Here is an 18,649-nt window from a genome sequence, read left to right on the forward strand (position 1 = left end):
AACAAACTGTAACCTATGTGCTGCATTGTAGAGTGCATAGGAACGAACCCCAGTGTTTTTTCAAGTGTTTTGGCGCGGACTGCAAGCGAACATTTTGTACTTTTTAAAAAAGGGCTTTTCCTTGTGTCCAAAAATGACGAGTCCATGGAGTTCTGAAAACTGCTCATTATTTTAATAAAAAAATGATTCAACATTATTGTATTGTATTGTATTTTGTGATGGATATACATAAAGCTCACTATCATTCTGAATACCCCCTGTAGCCTACTCTGTGACAAAACAGAATGCAATGTTGCAATGTCTTAACATTAACGACTTGGTAGATTTTTAACGGGCACCAAGTCATCCCGCTGAAACACAGTGTGTTGTCAAAATAAACACGATATTGGCTGTGTTGAAACCATTCTAACAATGCCAGGTATGCTTAGCGAAAATGATAAAATACTATTTGGCTTCAGTCCCCATCAGAAACGGACTGTATAGCTGTCTGACAGCAAGGTCGAGCTTTGAAAATATTCTTTAATATAGCATACACTAAGAGTTATATTGTTTTTGTTTTTTTGGTGGCTTAACTATGTCCACAGCAGTGCATTGCTTAGCTTTCTGCTGGTTCTCCTCTCTGTTTCTCCAAACTGTAGCTCCTACAACCCCCCCTTCATAGTCAAAGTGACATTACATTTATCTCCCCTTAACCTGCAAATACACGTACATACATTTTTGTATTGATGGTGAACAATTCAACAGACCTTAAAATGTAATAACATGTGTGCTAAAATTGTTTTGTGAAATGTTTCAGGAAGACAAGTCTTGTTTTAATTTAAATTGTGTTTTTCTTCTTTTTTAGGACGATCCTGCTATTCTTCAAGGCGGTTCAGGCTGAGTGTGGATCGAAACAATGTACATGACAACATCCTCTCCTTCGTTTCTGCCCTGTGCATGATGTTTGGGAGCCATTATTGCTAAATCGTAGTTAGAATTTGAAGTGCCGTTTTTTTACTGATGTTCTCTTTGAACTAATTTAAAAAATGCCGCAGTCTTTTTGCGATGTGTTTATCTTGCACATAATATTGCGAGGACGATAAATTGATATTGTGCAGAATTAGTTTGTATGCAATTTTTTGAGTTTTATTACATATTACTCATTTGCATGCCTGTACCTCAATTTTAAGAGCATGTTTGAATATATTGGTACATGTGTTCTATTCTAATAAGGAAATGCAGACATACAAAATAACCTCTTAATTGTCTGTAAGACATTTTTAGGAGAAAAAACATTTTCCCTCTCTGTTCCCCTCTCTCTATTTTTCTTTCTTTCTCTCGTCTTGGTTTCCTTCCCTCTCTTTCTCTAAATCTTTTCTCTTTCAATTCCATTTCAATGATCAAATATCTGTCACATGTTGTCTATTCTAATGTTTGTAAAGCACATATTACGAATATGTATGTTGAGAAATGACTAGTGTTTTTGATCACTGCATGAGTAGTAATACATTCTTGGAAAGGCAAGTTATTGTTGGAATTTTTTCAACTTTTAATACAGTGGCTCTTGAGGTATATCTAGCTTTGCATTTTCAATTTATTTGTTTGGTATTTTTCTGTGAAATTGAATGGGATTCAATGTACAATAAACAACAACTGCATGTAAATCTTACTGAAATAATCAGTTTAATAGCAACGTGATCATGCTAATTCAGCAGAAAAGGGCAGTTGAAATTACAGATTTAAAATGTAAATTACAACAGTTTTAAACTGTGAAATGTACAGGTTGTTCTGTAAAGTTGTTTACAGTTTACTGTATTTTTTACATAATTATTCTGGCAACCACAGCTGCCAGTTTTATTCCGTAAAAACGACGGATCTTTTTTTACAGTGTATAAATAAACAAAATCTGTCGGCAACTATATTGTTTTCTGTTAAGTGGAATTCCAGGGGCACATGTTACCTACAGATAGGGAGAGAAACATATTATTTTAACATTGGGCCCGCCTTGGTAAATCAAATTCCCGCCCACAGATTGATGTCTGCCGCCGGGCCTGCTGGTGTGGAGCTGACCAGAGTCAGGGAGGTGTCTGGGAGTCTAACCTCACCCCAGTTTGTGCTGCTCCAGCTGTTTTTATTTAATGATGTCGAAGGAATGTAGGGTTTGGGAATTATGGCAGTTTTAAAAAAAAATATGAAGGCAAATTTCAAGATTTCCTCCACTCTAGCTGTGACATCACGCACTCTAGTTAATGTTAAAATCTGAAGAAAGCCTCTTTACCAAGGTCTGAACAATGTTTAATATATCTAAAAGTAAGAATCAGATTTAAAAGTTGTGTTACACGAATAATGTCAGAAAGATGTGTAACAAAAGTTGGAATGAGGTTTCTGAGTGAAAGTATGAATGAACAGTTAGCAGTTGAAGTCGCATGAAGATTTGTTGAAGTCTGAAGAATATCTCCATTGACTTCAATGGTTAAAAATGTGATGTATTATGGGATGTATCTCTGGAATTATGAAAGTTATGAATGATAAAAGTAATAGCCATCGATTCCCGACCGAGCTGAACGTTTTCATGTTTGAACGGAGTTTCTGCGATGTTGAATGTGGGAGGAGAAGAGGGCCAAAATAATTGGATGGAATAATAATAAGAATTTTGTCCGTAGCATAACATATAGTTGGAATGCTGTATCAGCATTCCCACTATATTACATCTTCCAGCAGTGCAGCAAATTCTCTGTAAAATGTCAATACTCACACTAATGCTTGTGCTTAAGAGGGGGATCTTTAGATTAGCATTTAGCCTCAGATTACGGTGCGACAGAGTGCCTCGCTGTCTCTGAGTCTGAACAGCTTCTGTATTCAGGAGTTAACAGTCAGCCTCATCCTTTTCAGGGTAACTCAACCCCCCCCCCCCCCGTTAGCTGAGTGGCTCTCGTGTTACTGCAGAGGAACACCAGCGACAGGACAGCGGCAACACAGATGTGATGATTATGATCTATAGGGACTAGATCTGTCTCCATTTTCACACTGTTTCACAATGAGGCTGTCTCAGTGGAATTTATGTCGGGATGACATGACAAAATGCTAACAACTGCTGATTATCCTGCCAGCGAATACAGTATCTCTACAAATCTGAGATAACGCGGCTCCGGTGTAGACCCAGCCCACACAAAGAGATGACAGCTGAGGCCCTAACTCTTTATTTCCTCTCACACTTCATTTAAGACTATCCGGCTGACGCAAAAAGAGTCACATTTCTAATGATAATCTTAAAAATAAGGCCTGAGATATTCCATATGTGTCCTATTGTCAACAAATCCAATGAATAGGACCCAAACCAACATTGAGTGTACCTACACAAATTATTGTATGAATCAGATCCTATTCTTCTGAGCCAAATCCCAACTGTTTCGATGCTTAATAACCTTTTAAGTACATTGTTTAACCCTTCGGAGTCCTGGGCTAATTGGGCCATTTTCGCATACTTTTGATTTGTCTTACTAAACCCCATTAACCTGTTAACGGTTACGCACCGCCCCCCCGGTACCGGGCAGATAAACGCGTCATTTGCAGGAAACAACGTCTAAGGAATCTTAATATTTAATAAACTATGAATGTTTTATATCCATGTAACGGGAAGAAACTCAGCTAACTGATCTTTTTAATTTTTTTTCTCCAAAAAAACCCCACAATGCTAACACTCAGCCTCTGAATTAGCCACGAGCGAAAAAATGTAACCTATCACTGCACCTAAACTCACTCATAACTCCCTTATTACTTATCCTAGATGCACAACCAACCCATCGATTAGCATCTCCTGGAGACACAGAATCTGGGGGTGCCCACCTCAACACTCAGTGATAAACATTTGCGACGCTATAAACGAAAACGTACATCAAAACATGTGGCGCTAGGTAGCTACAAACACTAAAATGGCTTACCTTGGTCAAAACTGGTCTTCAATGGTATTAAAACGATAAAATACGATGCTGCAGTTAATCCATAGGTTAATCCAATGTGTCTGTGTCCTCTTTGAAATGATTTCTGATAATCCATAAGCAATAAAACTGCTTTTTCGTTTCCAGATGTCAGAGCGAGAGATCGCTTCACTCTGGTGCAAACCTGCATGCACGAAGCCCCCACCGTTTGTTTTCACAACGAGTGTGTGTGGGGGCATCCCCCTTCGATTCTATTGGCTCTAACGATCAGAAAGAGGTGTCAACCATCAAAATCGACCAAGGGGGGCCAGAGATATGAAAAAAAAAACATGTTCACCCAAATCACCTCAGAGGTGGAGTGGTTTTGGCTAAACCTCTCTAAAAAGGTCAAATGTCACTTGTTTAACCTGTTAAGCTCTGAGCCTGTTTTTCAGGTCTCAGGCTGGAAAATGACATTCCCAGAACAAATGACCATATCTTCCCTTCTAAAAGGGTTAAATTAATAATCTTTTTTCTCAAAGTAATGATAAACCTGTGAGTTGGATGTTGAAAAGTCAGAATCAATATAGATGTTTTTTATTTTAAAGAACATTCAGATTTTACATAGTAAAAAACTGTAAATTATAGTGTCCGTCCAAAAATTATTTTTACTTATAGTGAAAACTACCCCTGGATGATGGTAAGGTAGACTAAAAGCTTTAAGAATCCAAAGTACAACATATAATAATTACCCTGTATCAAGATTGATGCAAAACAAGTGACATTTGACCTTTTTAGAGAGGTTTAGCAAAAGAAACTCCACCTCTGAGGTGATTTGGGTGGAAATGGGGGTTTTACCGTTTGTCTGGAACCCATTGGTCGATTTTGGTGATTGACATCTCTTTCTGACCGTTAGAGCCAATAGAATCGAAGGGGAATCTCCCCACACACACGGTAAAACAAAAAATGTGGGGGCTTCGCGCATGCAGTTTTGCATCCAGGGCTGCCAAGTTTCAGTAAAAAGTAGGAGTGAGTCTTTCGGGGAAAAAATGTGGCCTTTTTTAACTTCGATTTAGAGGAATATCTCAATTTAAATTAACATTAAGACTGTTGTGATGTCTTCACCCCCATGCCAGCTGCTCTCCCTGCACTGTCGGCCTCCTCATGCTTATATAGTGTTAATAATTGACCAGCACAAGTAGAAATGAAAACAATTGTAACAAGAAAAAGTTTGACAAATAAAATAAATTTATTTATAAAATGTCAATATAAAGAAAACATAGCAGCCTTTTAAGAACCAATTCCTTTAGTGCATTTTTTTTTTAAGTGTAACAAAATTAGAACCAGAATAATATATATATATAATATATATTATAAAAAAATAAAGTGCATGTCTTTGTTTGTGTGTTTTGGTTTACATGACATGTCTCATGTTGTAGGTGTTTGTGGCAGATTTTGATGCCTTGATGACAGAGGGAGGGGGCTCCCATTTGAAACACTGTGGCTCAAGGTTTGCCATCTTCACAGTCATGATGGATGATAGAGTTCCATCAAGAGCCAAACTGTTTCGGGTTTTGGTTTTGTTCAGTCCCACCAGAGAACACTCGTTCAGCATCAGCATTTGAATGTGGAAGTACCAACACCAACTTGGCAATACGAGAGAGCCTGCCAAATCTGCTCATACCGGTCACCTTTGAAAAATGTACATAGGAAGCCTAATTACTCTCAAGTATTTTTGTATAGAATTAAGTTGATTACGTCAATGGGTATTTCAAAGGGTGCAGAATAATTCTTACCTTATTCTTCATTGATGCCATGTTTCCCCAAAAGCTCTCAATGTCGAACGTGGCTGGGTCTTCGGGCATGGCAATGTCCATGGACTGGTAGTCCAGAAACTCCTCACTCAGTTTGTCACGCTCGTCAGGTCCATTGTATGGGAGAAGTTCAGGAAACCTAAAAAGAACACATTGTGCACTGATCTGGTAAAGTAATGTAGCTGAAACAGGTTGTTTTTCAGATGTGGTCATTAAAGGGGACCTATCATGCAAAATGCACTTTTGTACGTCTTTTATACATGAATATGTGTCCCCGGTGTTCCAGGGAACTCACCAAGTGTCAGAAAACACAACCCTCTCTATTTTCCTCCATACCCAAATCTCTAAAAAAGGGGCTGCAACGGATCTAATAAAAACTGATCCAGATTTGAACACTGTCCTGACGTCAGGACGGTGGCGCTACGGCTATTGGGCCAACTCCACCAATCAGGAGGAGACAGCCACGGCCATTGCCGTTCGAAAGCGCTGGAGACGCTGTAGTACATATGCCAGGCCTGTAAGTGGCGCTGTAGTCTGCCACAAAAGCAGTGAAGAAGACTTGGTTACCATGGTTACCCTTCTGTTTATTCTCCGCTGTGGCTTTCTTTCTCTCTCCCCGAGGCAAGCGTTTGCTCCCGCTGCAATGCAATCCCTCCCCGTCGAGGCAAGCACTGTAATTCTCTCCGGTTAGTCCACCAGCAGATGACAAACACCCACCTCTCCGCCTCTTCCAAGGAACGAGGGGACCGTGCGGCAGAGTTTCAGTTTCAGTTTGTTTCGCCGGTCAAGATGTCCGTTAAAGTTTAAATCTTCCGGACAAAATTAGAAAAGTGCCGGTCAAAGGTCTTCTTTGTTATTTATTGAGCTTTAAAACAAATGAATAACGACTCTATATAATAAAACACGGAGATCTCTTTTTCTCCCCCTCTTCTGACAGCCCAGCAGCTGATCAGAGCACGTCTCCCCTCTCCTGCAGGGGGGCGTGGTCAGCAGAATCAGACCCGTAGACAGCAAACAGCACATAGAGCCAAATGAGGCATGGCTAAAATGCATGATCTGTTTGGTATTTTGAAAACAGAAACGTATAAATATACCTTATATAGGTATGGCCCTACAATATATCATTTAAATATAGCATGATAGGTTTCCTTTAAACTTTACAATCTATTAACCTGTTAAGCCCGAGAGACCGGGGTACTGCCGCAACATCTTGCAGGAAACAGTGTCTGAGGGCATGTTCATTTAATAAAACTATGAATGTTTTATATCCATGTAACGGGAAGAAACTCATCTAACTGATCATTTTTTTTTTTTTTTCAAAGAAAACCCACAATGCTAACACTGAGCCTCTGAATTAGCAACGAGCGAAAAATGCTAACACCTTACTGCACCGAAAATCACTCACAAAACCTTCTTATTTATCTTTTCACCACATCGATTCACATCGTGAGGTGACAGAGAATCTATTGACACCGACATTACCACTGTATTATACGTATTTGCGACGTTATAAGCAAAAACGGACATCAAAACAGGTGACGCTAGGTAGCTAAAAATGCTAACATTTTTACCTTGGCTCTGTAGTCTCTCCAAAGTGGTCTTCAATGGCATTAAAACGATAAAAACGCTGCTGAAGTTAATCCATAGGTTAATCTAATGTGTCTGTGTCCCTTTGAAATGATTTCTGATAATCCATAAGCATTAAAACTGCTTTTCCGTTTCCAGATGTCAAAGCTAGAGATAGGTCCACTCTGATGCAAAATGACATGTGCGAAGCCCCCACCTTTTCTCTTCACAACGTGTGTGTGTGGGGGACTCCCCCTTCGATTCTATTGGCTCTAACGGTCAGAAAGAGGTGTCAACCATCAAAATCGAGCAAGGGGGCCCAGAGATATGGAAAATCCCCCCAAATTACCCCAGAAGTGGTTTCTTTTTGCTAAATCTCTCTCAAAAGGTCAAATGTCACTTGTTTTGCATCAATCTTGATACAGGGTACTTATATGTTGTACTTTGGATTCCTAAAGCTTTTAGTCTACTAACCCATCATCCAAGGGTGGTTTTCACTATAAGTAAAAAAGAATCTTTGGACGGACACTATAATTTACAGTTTTTTTACTATGTTCAATCTGAATGTTCTTTAAAATAAAAAACATCTATATTGATTCTGACTTTTCTACATCCAACTCACAGGTTTATCATTACTTTGAGAAAAAAGATTATTAATTTAACCCTTTTAGAAGGGAAGATATGGTCATTTGTTCTGGGAATGTCATTTTCGAGCCTGAGACCTGAAAAACAGGCTCAGAGCTGTTTTTCAAAGACACTTTCAAACTAACAGACAAACATCAGACAGAAATCGAAGTATACAGTTAAGAAATGAATGATCCAGTCTCAAAAGATAGCTACATGTTTGATTGATTGAATATTTTATTAGACAGAAATGCAAACAGCACAGGTACAGTACTGTAAATTCCCTTAGCTCATAGTACGTATCCATTAGCTCACACACGCAAATACGTGATGATTTAACTAACACTGCTATTAGTCACGGTTGTTTGTTGTTAAACCCACCGCAGCAACCTGCCACACTGCTCACCAGCAGCCTGTGTAACGTTAAGTCTCACGTAGTCATACCCAAGGTTGACTTCATCAAAATAAAATTATTTGTAAAAATACTGTGTTTGTAAAAATGAAGTGGTTACCTACCGTTTGACCTCCCGCTTCAGATGAAAATGTCAGTCACGTCGATTTCTCCTCCATAAGTGTTGTTCTCATAGAGTTAGGTTGTTCTTCATAGGATAGAGACGCAATGACCCACCCTAAGCTGCCTCTGATTGGTTTGTATACGTGGTGCCTTTCGTTGGGTTGGTTAGATTTAACCTCGAGGGCTGATGATTGGTTATCACATATCTCAGTCAGCCAATCGGGGGCAGAATAGGGCGGGCTCACCCTGTCCCTGACTCGAACTACGGCAAGCCTCAAGCCAGGCGCTGCATTATGGGTGGGCCTACTGGGCCTAGGCCCACCTACTCTGTCACTGGGCCCACCTACTCTGTCACTGGGCCCACCCATTCGTTAATCAAAAATGACTGTGAGAAAATATAGTTTACCAACATTTTTATTTTTGATTATCAAAATTAACAATTAAATAATAAAATAAGAGCAAACATGTGTTTCCCTTTTAAAAAAAACCTATAAAATTAAAAGCAACATGAATTAACGTAACCAACGGACCGAACGCCGCCGTGTGTAGGGGCCGTCATAGTCGAAGCGCGGCAACAAACACATCGTAGAACATCTCGCAGCCGCGCGCAGACGAAGGAGGACAGTGGACTGGACAGACACAAAAAATATACCGCACTCACTGACAATGTCACAACAATCAATGTTCAGGTTTTTAAAAAGAGTAAGAACAGAGTCGCCGCCGCCGGAACCACCACACTCATCATCCTCACAGCAGGTGCCGCCTCAGAGAGACGAGAGTGTATTTAATGTTGTGCCTCCGCTGAGCTCAGTCCCTCTGCGGGACGTAGCATCCGTTGGCGGCAGGTCAACAGAAAATAGCATCCCAGTGCCGGACCTGTCAGCCATAGATGACCCGGCGGCTACACAACCAAAGCTAATAAAGTACCCTCAGACACTTTTTGGACAAAAGAAAAGGAGCTTCGCTGCCCACTGGTATGTCAAGTACACATTCTTGGAATATAGTATTAGCCAGGACAGTGTATTTTGTAAAATGTGCCGGCATTTTAGTGAGAGAGGCGGGGCCGGCGGAGAAGATACATTCAGTCGCCATGGTTACAGGGACTGGAAACACCTCGACTATGCTCTCAGTAAACATGAATGCAGCGCAGCTCATGCAATAGCTATGGAGAGAAACATAAACTACAGACAGTGCGAGAAGTCTGACCATGGAACCATCCTCCATCAGCTACTCAACCCAGAGGGCCGACAGGGAGAGATAATTGAGAAAAATCGGGAACACTTAAAGGTTTTACTGGACATCATTCTCACGTGTGCAAAGCAAGAGATTCCTCTGCGCGGACACCGGGAAAATGAAGATGGGAAAAACACAGGTAATTTCCTTGAGCTGTTAAATCTCCTTTGTAAATACAGTCCAGAGATACAGCAACGATTAGATGCCATCCCGGGTAATGCAAAGATGCTTAGCCATGACATACAGAACGACCTGCTGAATGCTGCGTCCACTCTGCTTCTAAGACACATAAAAAAGGAATTGCACGGATCAGAAGGAGGACATTATTATGCTATAATAGCTGACGAATGCAAGGACATATCAAAAAAGGAATTGGTGGCAGTCTGCTTAAAATATGTCCACATGGGATCTGTGAAGGAAAGGGCAGTCGGCCTTGTGGATACTGAAGAGATGAACGCTGAGGCAATTGCCCAGAAAATAATGGAAGTAGTGGAACCTTTTCTGTTAGACACAAATAAGTGTGTTGGGTTTGGATTTGATGGCGCGGCTGTTATGTCTGGTCATAAGGGGGACGTTCAAGCCATCCTCAAGAGGACATTTCAAAGTGCAATCTATGTGCACTGTCATTCTCATAGACTGAATCTGATCCTGGCAAGTGTGGAACGCACATCAGCTGCTGCGTCAACTTTCTTTGAGACAGTGAATTCCGTGCACACCTTCATGTGTGGCACTCAGAGGCATGCTCGCTTTCTCGAGGCCCAAAAAGAAATGCACCCCGATAGGAGACCACTGGAATTGGAGCAAGGCTGTGACACGAGATGGAGCTCAAGATCAGCAGCAGTGAGCAAAGTGTACACGCTGTATGATGTCATCCTTGAAGTGCTGTCCGATTATTCAGAAGAGGGAGGACAAAGTCAGTTTGATGCCCAGTCTTTACTTCAGCAGATGCGAACAACATTTTTTATATTTCTCCTCGTGCTTTTAAGAGATCTATTTAACAAGTCCGACTTTGCAACTAAAGGGCTGCAATCCATCAGCGTTTCTGTGACAGACCAACCCAGTCTCACGGCATTTCGTGTTATAGTCACGAAATTAATTTAATCTATTGATTCGTGTTCACCAACACGATTTTCGCATTTTTTTCGTGTCACACAGAACGATTTTAAAAGCAATGTATTTCTATTGGTAGTGTGTTTCGTGCCTGCAACACGTCTTTTTGTCCGGTCGGGTCTTGGAATACCAGAAGCTGTGTGGTTCATAAAAACATGTTCTTACTCAATATCTTACCCTAAGCCTAACCCTATCCCTTTTATTTTAAATTGTATAATGTCGGAGTTTTTTTTGCCGTCCACGAGGAAAAGAAATGGGGCTCAGAGCCTCAGAATACTGACATCTGTATTTTTTGTCATCTTTTTTTCCTTCTAATTTGTTATTATTTGGTGCAGGCACGAAACATACTACCAATAGAAATACATTGCCTCTAAAATTGTTCTGTGTCAGAATATTGAAATCTGTATTTTTTTTTATCTGTTTTTCCTTCTAATTTGTTATTATTTACATTGCTTTTAAAATCGTTCTGTGTGACACGAAAAAAATGGCGAAATCGTGTTGGTGAACACGAATCAATAGATTAATTTCGTGACTATAACACGAAATGCCGTGAGACTGTGTTGGACAGACACAGTGGATTTGATTGAAAGTCTCAAAGAGTCACTGACAGACATGCGCTCAGGCGAGGTGCATTTCAAAAGATTCTGGAAAGCACAAATAAGCTCATGGAAGATAATGATATCCAAAGTCTGGAAATATGTCTCCCCGCCCGCTCGAGAAAGCTCCCAAGTCGACTACAGGGAAGTGTTGTTACGGCCTCACTGGGAAAGTCTACAAGGGTCAGGAGTGACCATGATTTGAGAGCCATATTAAACCAACTTATAGACTGTCAGCGGAATGAACTCAGTGCCAGGTTCCACAATGAGGCGTATGGCCTGATGACGACAACAGCTACTCTGTTGGCACCCTCCTCTGACAGCAGCTTGACCGAGATGACACAAAAACTGAATGACGCAGGAAAGCGCTTCAACATCAGCATGACAGAGTCGGAGCTCTCTGTGTTTCTCCAGCATGTTGCAAGGAAGAGGGCAAGAGGGGAAACATTTAAAACCCTGTTGGATCTTAGGGACATTTGCAGTGAGGAAGTCTTCCCTAGTGTAAATGGCTTCTTAAACGCTCTGATCACTCTGCCCATGACATCCTGTACAGCTGAGCGTGTTTTCTCCAGCGTTAAGAGAATAAAAACTGCCTGTAGAAGCACTATGCTCACCCCTCGCCTGCAATCGCTCTGTCTCATAACTTTTGAGAGAGATCTTGCAGTAACTTTGGACTACGACGAAGTTATTGACATATTTAAAAGCAAACCCCGCCGTCTACTCCTGTAGAGACGCAGAGAGTTGAGACACGCATGCACACGTGCACAAATAGACCCCAACGGGGCTTCAGCACCTGCCCTTTTGCCCTCCTATTAGAGAAATGCCCTTATTCAAATATAATGTACATTTGTTGCGCACATGTAACCCAGTTCAGAGTTCCTTGTGCTACTGAACAGTTTTAATAAGCAAAATAAGTTGTGTTTTGTATTTTATGTCATGTGTATATTGAATCTGATTTCTTCAAAAGACATAGGCTACAATTGTGCCAAGTTGCACTGTATTTAGTGTGTTTGTCTTTTATGTAAAAATGATCGATGAGAAACATAAACCTGTGTCTAATACATACAATATCAGCATTTTCTTATTTCCTGCTGAAGAATATACAGTATGCCTTAAGGTATAACTAGAATTTACTGAAATACATTTCATTTATTTGCATTTACTTTTTAAATAGCTGTCATGAAGCAGTGTGTGAACCAACCTGACAGTGATTGGTTTAAAAAACATACTATTTAATATTGCTTGTATATATATATATTAATGTTTTTCTATTGTATTCCACATTAGCTGTTTACTGTTGATGTTTTTGTTCAGAAATGTTATAAATGTTAAACTAAACCTTTGCACAGCCTTAACATTTGTTTTCGTAAAATTGAAAATACTTTGTCCTATTTAATCCTCAACGTTTTTATAATCTATTATAGTTGCCAATGGCCATGTTAATGAGCACACACAGGTGAAAGATGAAAGGATAGTTTTTTCTCCCTCGTTTTACCAGGCTGCAGTTTTCTAATTTTATACCTGCTGCACAAATACATTTCATATTGAGACTAAATATCTAGAAAATGATTAAGAAACGTAGAGCTAAAATGTGGTGCCATTTGCAACTACCGGAACGCACCCTGACGCGGCAGGCATTCTCCAGCCCAAATCAGCAAAGCTTATGAGTGTGAAGCAACAAGTATCTGCTGCCCAGCTGCTTTAGTATGAAATGTTCCTTTCGCTCATGAAAGCTCTGCAGTGTCAGAAGGAAGTAGCTAATGATAAATCTGCAGCCTCTGAAAAGTGCCGCGTCAGAGAACCAGTGCCATTTACGCACGGCCGCTCACTTCGCTAGATCCGCTAAAAAGGACAGGAGGCTGCGGTCTATCCACACAGACACACATCAGGCTGCAGTCTAACCACACAGACACTATTCCATATTCTGCCGTTGTATGCTCTTTGTTTCTAATGCCCCTTTCACACCGGCGCTTTTCCAGCTCCGGCTCGGAGCTGGAGCTGGAAAAGCGCCGTTTTTTCCTGTTCACACCGCAGCGGCGCCGCGTCATAGCTCCGGAATGCGGTTCACTTCCAGCTCCAAAAAATTGTCGGTCTAGAGGCAAGAGCTTCGGAGCTATGACGCGGCGTCTCTTACGTCGAGGCGTGCAGGAAATGTGTACCTTACTTTGACCATCCGTTCGCTGTTATTGATCATTGTGGAGAGCAGGCAGACGTTTTGTTTGTTATTATAGCAGCTATCGGATGGAATCAATACATGGGCTGCACAGGTTGTCATGTCCGACTATCACAAGTAGAATCATAACGAAAAATACGCCGGTAAAATGTGCCTGTAGAAAACGGCTTAGCAAGTAGTCAGTTTAGCTTCGGTTGCTATGCTAACATCACCCATGTTATACCAGAGAAACTTTCATAACAGCGTTGTGATGCCAAACAGCGTCAATTCAGACTGACACACATTCACTTAAGGGGAACTGGGGATATGTATCAGCTGCTTGTGTGACAGTCAGACAGTGAATACTTTAGAGCCGTGTGAGCTAACCCGGAGCTAACGGGAGAATAAACTCCCGTGGAAGAGCAGCCAGCACTGCAGCGGTCGGTAAATGCCGCTGAAACACATTAATAAACAATGAACCACGGCACTCTGGAGAAAAGTATAAGGTTGGAGAAGTCGTTATTTAATTTAATCTGGCTTCGTATGATTAAAAGCAACACGATCATCGACCCGACGCAGTCCCCGGCCCGTTGTTGTTGTGGGAGAAAATCAGCGACGTAAACTGTGACGTCATGACGCAGCAGCGGCAGCTCTGGGCAGTGTGAACAGAGCGGGAGCTGAAAAGGGAAACCGGAGCTGAACCAGAAAAGCTCTCGCTAGGAGCTAGAAAGGGAAAAGCGCTGGTGTGAAAGCCGCATAAGTGATCTAATTGGTTACATGGCTTTTAACATGTGCATTCTGGGGCCAGGGGTTTGACAATTGAGTGTGGTATTTCAGTGGCAGTGTTTAGCAAACAACACACAGGCTGTCGATTTTGAATAACATGTCAAATGTAAATAAGAGTGTGTAGTTATTTGGTCAATCCAGTGTCCAGCTTGTCGCTGTGTGACAACGTCATGTTTGTTGCGATACCTACAAGATTTACCTGTGACAAATGTCAGCGATGTAAACAGAAATGTCGACCTACTTTCACCTGCACCCAGCAGCAAGCGGGAGAAATGTCATGCTTGCAGTAGCCTCCGGTGGGAAGAGACCGGTCAAGAACCCTGTGAAGAGCCCAGTGAAGACTGTCATGCTTGCAGTAGCCTCCGGTGGGAAGAGACCGGTCAAGAACCCTGTGAAGAGCCCGGTGAAGACTGTCATGCTTGCAGTAGCCTCTGGTGGGAAGAGACCGGTCAAGAACCCTGTGAAGAGCCCGGTGAAGACTGTCATGCTTGCAGTAGCCTCCGGTGGGAAGAGACCGGTCAAGAACCCTGTGAAGAGCCCGGTGAAGACTGTCATGTTTGCAGTAGCCTCCGGTAGCGAGACCCCTGTGAAGAGCCCGGTGAAGACTGTCATGTTTTCAGTAGCCTCCGGTAGCGAGACCCCTGTGAAGAGCCCGGTGAAGACTGTCATGCAGTCCCCAGTAGCCTCCGGTAGCGAGAACCCTGTATGCCGGAAGACCCGTCTAAGCTGGCTAAGGACTTGCCCTCTCCCTCAAATTACTGGTCCACTGGGTGTGGACGGGGGAATACCATGTGTGAAATCACGTTGCCTAGAAGCATGGAGGCGTACCTTCAGACATACTGGGATCATTGTTTGGGTGTCGCTCCGACAGTAAACAGAAAGACAATGTTCTGTCGAAGGTCAGCCGGATAAAGAACTTCATAGTATACATGGCCCATGGTGTTAACCGCCTGTCAGACTGGCTGTTCCTAAGAAACATGAAGATGATCCGTGGCTGGAGCAAGTATATTGCAAAGTCGGGCCGGGCAGTCACAACATCAGAGTTCTTCTTGAAGAATGTGAACCACTTCATGGGGTACATGTCTGAGTCAAAGCCCCGGGGGTGCAGACTCACCCAGTCTGATATGACCCACATAATGAGAGAGGTGAAAGCCAACATGAAACACTTGAATAAGGCAGTCACTCTCCACCAGTTTAAGGTGAAGAGGAACAAACTGGATGCCGAGCCAGGCGGAGCTTCTCGCTGCCATGGCGGCCGCTGAGAAGCGCATCCCGGAGCTCCTCGACCTGATGGCCGGCAAGCCGACCTCAACCACCCAGTACCTTCTCTATGGCTATCTCACCCTCCATTGGAGCCTCCTGTATGGCCACCGTCCGGGCGTGTACGCAAACATGAAAAACACTGAGGTCTTAGAGGCGGCCAAAAGGGGAACTGCTGAGGGCTACATCATCCATGTGCAGGATCACAAGACGGCCAAGACATATGGCAAAGCACAGCTGGCGCTTACAGTAGAGGAGTTTAGCTGGGTCATGCGGTGGATGGGGATTAAAGAGGCATTGCTGGGTCCTCAGAATGAATTCTTCCTTTTCACAACGGGGATTTGGGCCTCCAAGAACCTGAACGCTCACTTGAAGAGGGCATGGGCTGATGCTGGGCTAGAAACAGCCGTCACCTTCACAATCCTGCGCACTGCCCTGGCTGACAATATCAAGCATCACCAAGATCCAGAAAGCCGGTCAATTCTCGCCAGGTTTATGTGTCACAACGTAACCACGGCGGACCGGTTCTACGCGAATGCGCCTGGAATAAAGGAGGCATTGAAAATCCGCTCCATGTTCAGGGCGTCATCGGTTGCGGCAGCAGCTGCATCAGCATCAGAAGGATGTCTACCGCTGTCAGATGGGGAGACCTCCGAAGAGGGCTCCGGGGCTGAGAGCAGCAGACAAGACCCCAACGATACCTCTTCTTCAGAGCACGAGCAACCTGATGGGTCATTGGAGCGGAAGCGGGAGGGAAAGAGGCCAATGAAGTCGGGACCGGGGCTGGTTGACACTCCTGATGATGGGGCAGGGGCCGTGGACTCAACCTGTTTGCCCTGGTGCACCGTACGAATTAGACCCCTAATATGGTCCCTGGAACCCCGCTAAACATTGTGAATATGTATACCGTGTATATAGTTTTTGTTCAAATAAATTGTTATAATTATTATTATAATCCTGGGTATACATTTTGTAAATAGTACAATACCTCCAGGGCGCATAACTGCACTTTACAAGCCAGGGAAGGTGCCTGAATCCTGGGTATACATTTTGTAAATAGTACAATACCTCCAGGGCGCATAACTGCACTTTACAAGCCAGGGAAGGTGCCTGAATCCTGGGTATACATTTTGTAAATAGTGCAACACCTCCAGGGCGCATAACTGCACTTTACAAGCCAGGGTAAACAGTGTTGTAGTAATAGTAGTAGTGCACCGTGTAAATAGTTCATGTTTTTGGCTGTGTGTACTGTTTTTGTTCAAATAAAAAAAAAAATAATAATAACCTTGATGGTTCCGGGGGGCAGATAAAGTATGGAGCTAATTTCCTGCCATAACTCCACAAACAAACTAAACAGGTTTTACAAATGCCTTATGATTCACTAACAAACACAATGTGGTTTGCAAATACAAAACACCATCTACAAACTAATGAATTTAGTTTTGCAAAGAAAAAACGTATCTATCAAACAAACACATAACATTATTCTAATAAATCATGTTTCAGAGACAAATTCAGCTTAGGTTTTACAAGTACACAACTTTTTTTTTACAAGTGCACAAATTTGTTTTACAACTACAACACTTTGTTTTACAACTACAAAACTTTTTTTTACAAGTACACAAATTTGTTTTACAACTACAACACTTTGTTTTACAACTACAAAACTTTTTTTTACAAGTACAAAACTTTTTCTTCTCACGGCGGAATATTACTGCCAAAAGTCACGTGACTGAGACTTTTGGCAGTAATATTCCGCCGTGGCTGGCTCATACACAGTCACACATGCTCACTCACACATGCTACACGGCAGCAGGGGGCGCTACTGAGTCCATTGGGAAGACGGGAGGTTGAGCAGAGCATGGAACAGCTCTTGCCAGTCTGATGACAGGTGTTATAGTGATAATATTATAAACAAGGTGAATTTAGCGATCACAACGAAAACAGCCAAGACACATATTGAGCCCAGAAAATAAATGTTATTAGGGGCTGTAAATATAATAAGCCTTTGTCTAAAATGGACAACATTGTAACTAAAGAGATTTAAACTATATATACAGCCAGGGGACGTTCGGGACGAATCCCGATGGGCCGGTACTGAAGTGGGCCGGTCGGATAAGTCACTGCTCACCCCCCCTTCCCCCCCGTCGACAATTTCCTCGCGGTATTTACTTGCGGCACCACCGAGGTGGGCCGCTTACTTGCGGTACCGAGGTGGGCCGGCGGTACCGAAGTGGGCCGGTCGAGAGTCCCGGGCTGATTTGTTGTCCCAGTCCGCCCCTGTATACAGCGATTCTGCACTCGGTCAATCAGCTGCTTTTCATTTTTATTCCTGCTATATTCAATGAGTGATACAAATATTTTTTACCACAAGTTCTTAATAAAACTGACACTGTTGGACTTGGTACTAGTTGACTGCAACCAGAAATAAAATGAAGTACTTTACTGTGTACTTTGTGAGTAATCCTCTGTCAGAGTCCCCTCCATAGTACATAATGCATGTTTTTTGCTATCTTTGATGAATGATAAAAATAAAATGTTACCATTAGTTCTTAATGAAATTGATACGGTTTGACTTTGTATTAGTAAGCCTACTACTAACAATACATTGAAGTACTTTTACTGTGTATATTTTGAGAAATACTCTGTCAACGTCCCTTCCTGTGAACAAAATCAAGCCACTTCTGCTAAGTTTGATGAGGGAATTCTTTTTTGTTGCCATTAGTTCTTCGTGAGATTGATCCTGTTGGACTCAGTACTACTGATACTACCCCCACAAGTACTATGAAGTACTTATTGTGTACTTTTCCAGTAATCCTCTGTCAATGTCCCCTCCTGAGTACAAGAATGCATGTTTTTCTTTTAATAAGCGTTAAAAAACCTTTCTTCATGAGACTGATATTGTTGGACAGAGTATTTTAAGAGGATGGTAGACTTGATATCAGCAATACTTCCAGTCAGTACTCCGGCAGCAGCATTTTCACACCTTGGAAAGTCTTTAGAGTCTGGCCTGGAATGGATAGCTGGTCACAAATATCCTTCAGCAAAGTAACACACTCTGTCACATGGTTGCCCTCTTATGATGCTGCTGTCTTTTA

General features: G+C 42.2%; 1 long non-coding RNA gene across 1 annotated transcript; it reads right to left on the reverse strand.

The window, feature by feature from the left end:
* Positions 1-5,308: 5,308 nt before the first annotated feature.
* Positions 5,309-8,508, reverse strand: LOC117482438. The gene is made up of 3 exons (XR_004555882.1): positions 8,417-8,508; positions 5,693-5,849; positions 5,309-5,587 (listed from the first exon to the last, which is right to left on the reverse strand). It is a non-coding gene; the product is annotated as an uncharacterized LOC117482438 (long non-coding RNA).
* Positions 8,509-18,649: the final 10,141 nt, after the last annotated feature.

Source organism: Trematomus bernacchii, unplaced genomic scaffold (genome assembly GCF_902827165.1).
Source record: "Trematomus bernacchii unplaced genomic scaffold, fTreBer1.1, whole genome shotgun sequence".
NCBI lineage: Eukaryota > Metazoa > Chordata > Actinopteri > Perciformes > Nototheniidae > Trematomus > Trematomus bernacchii.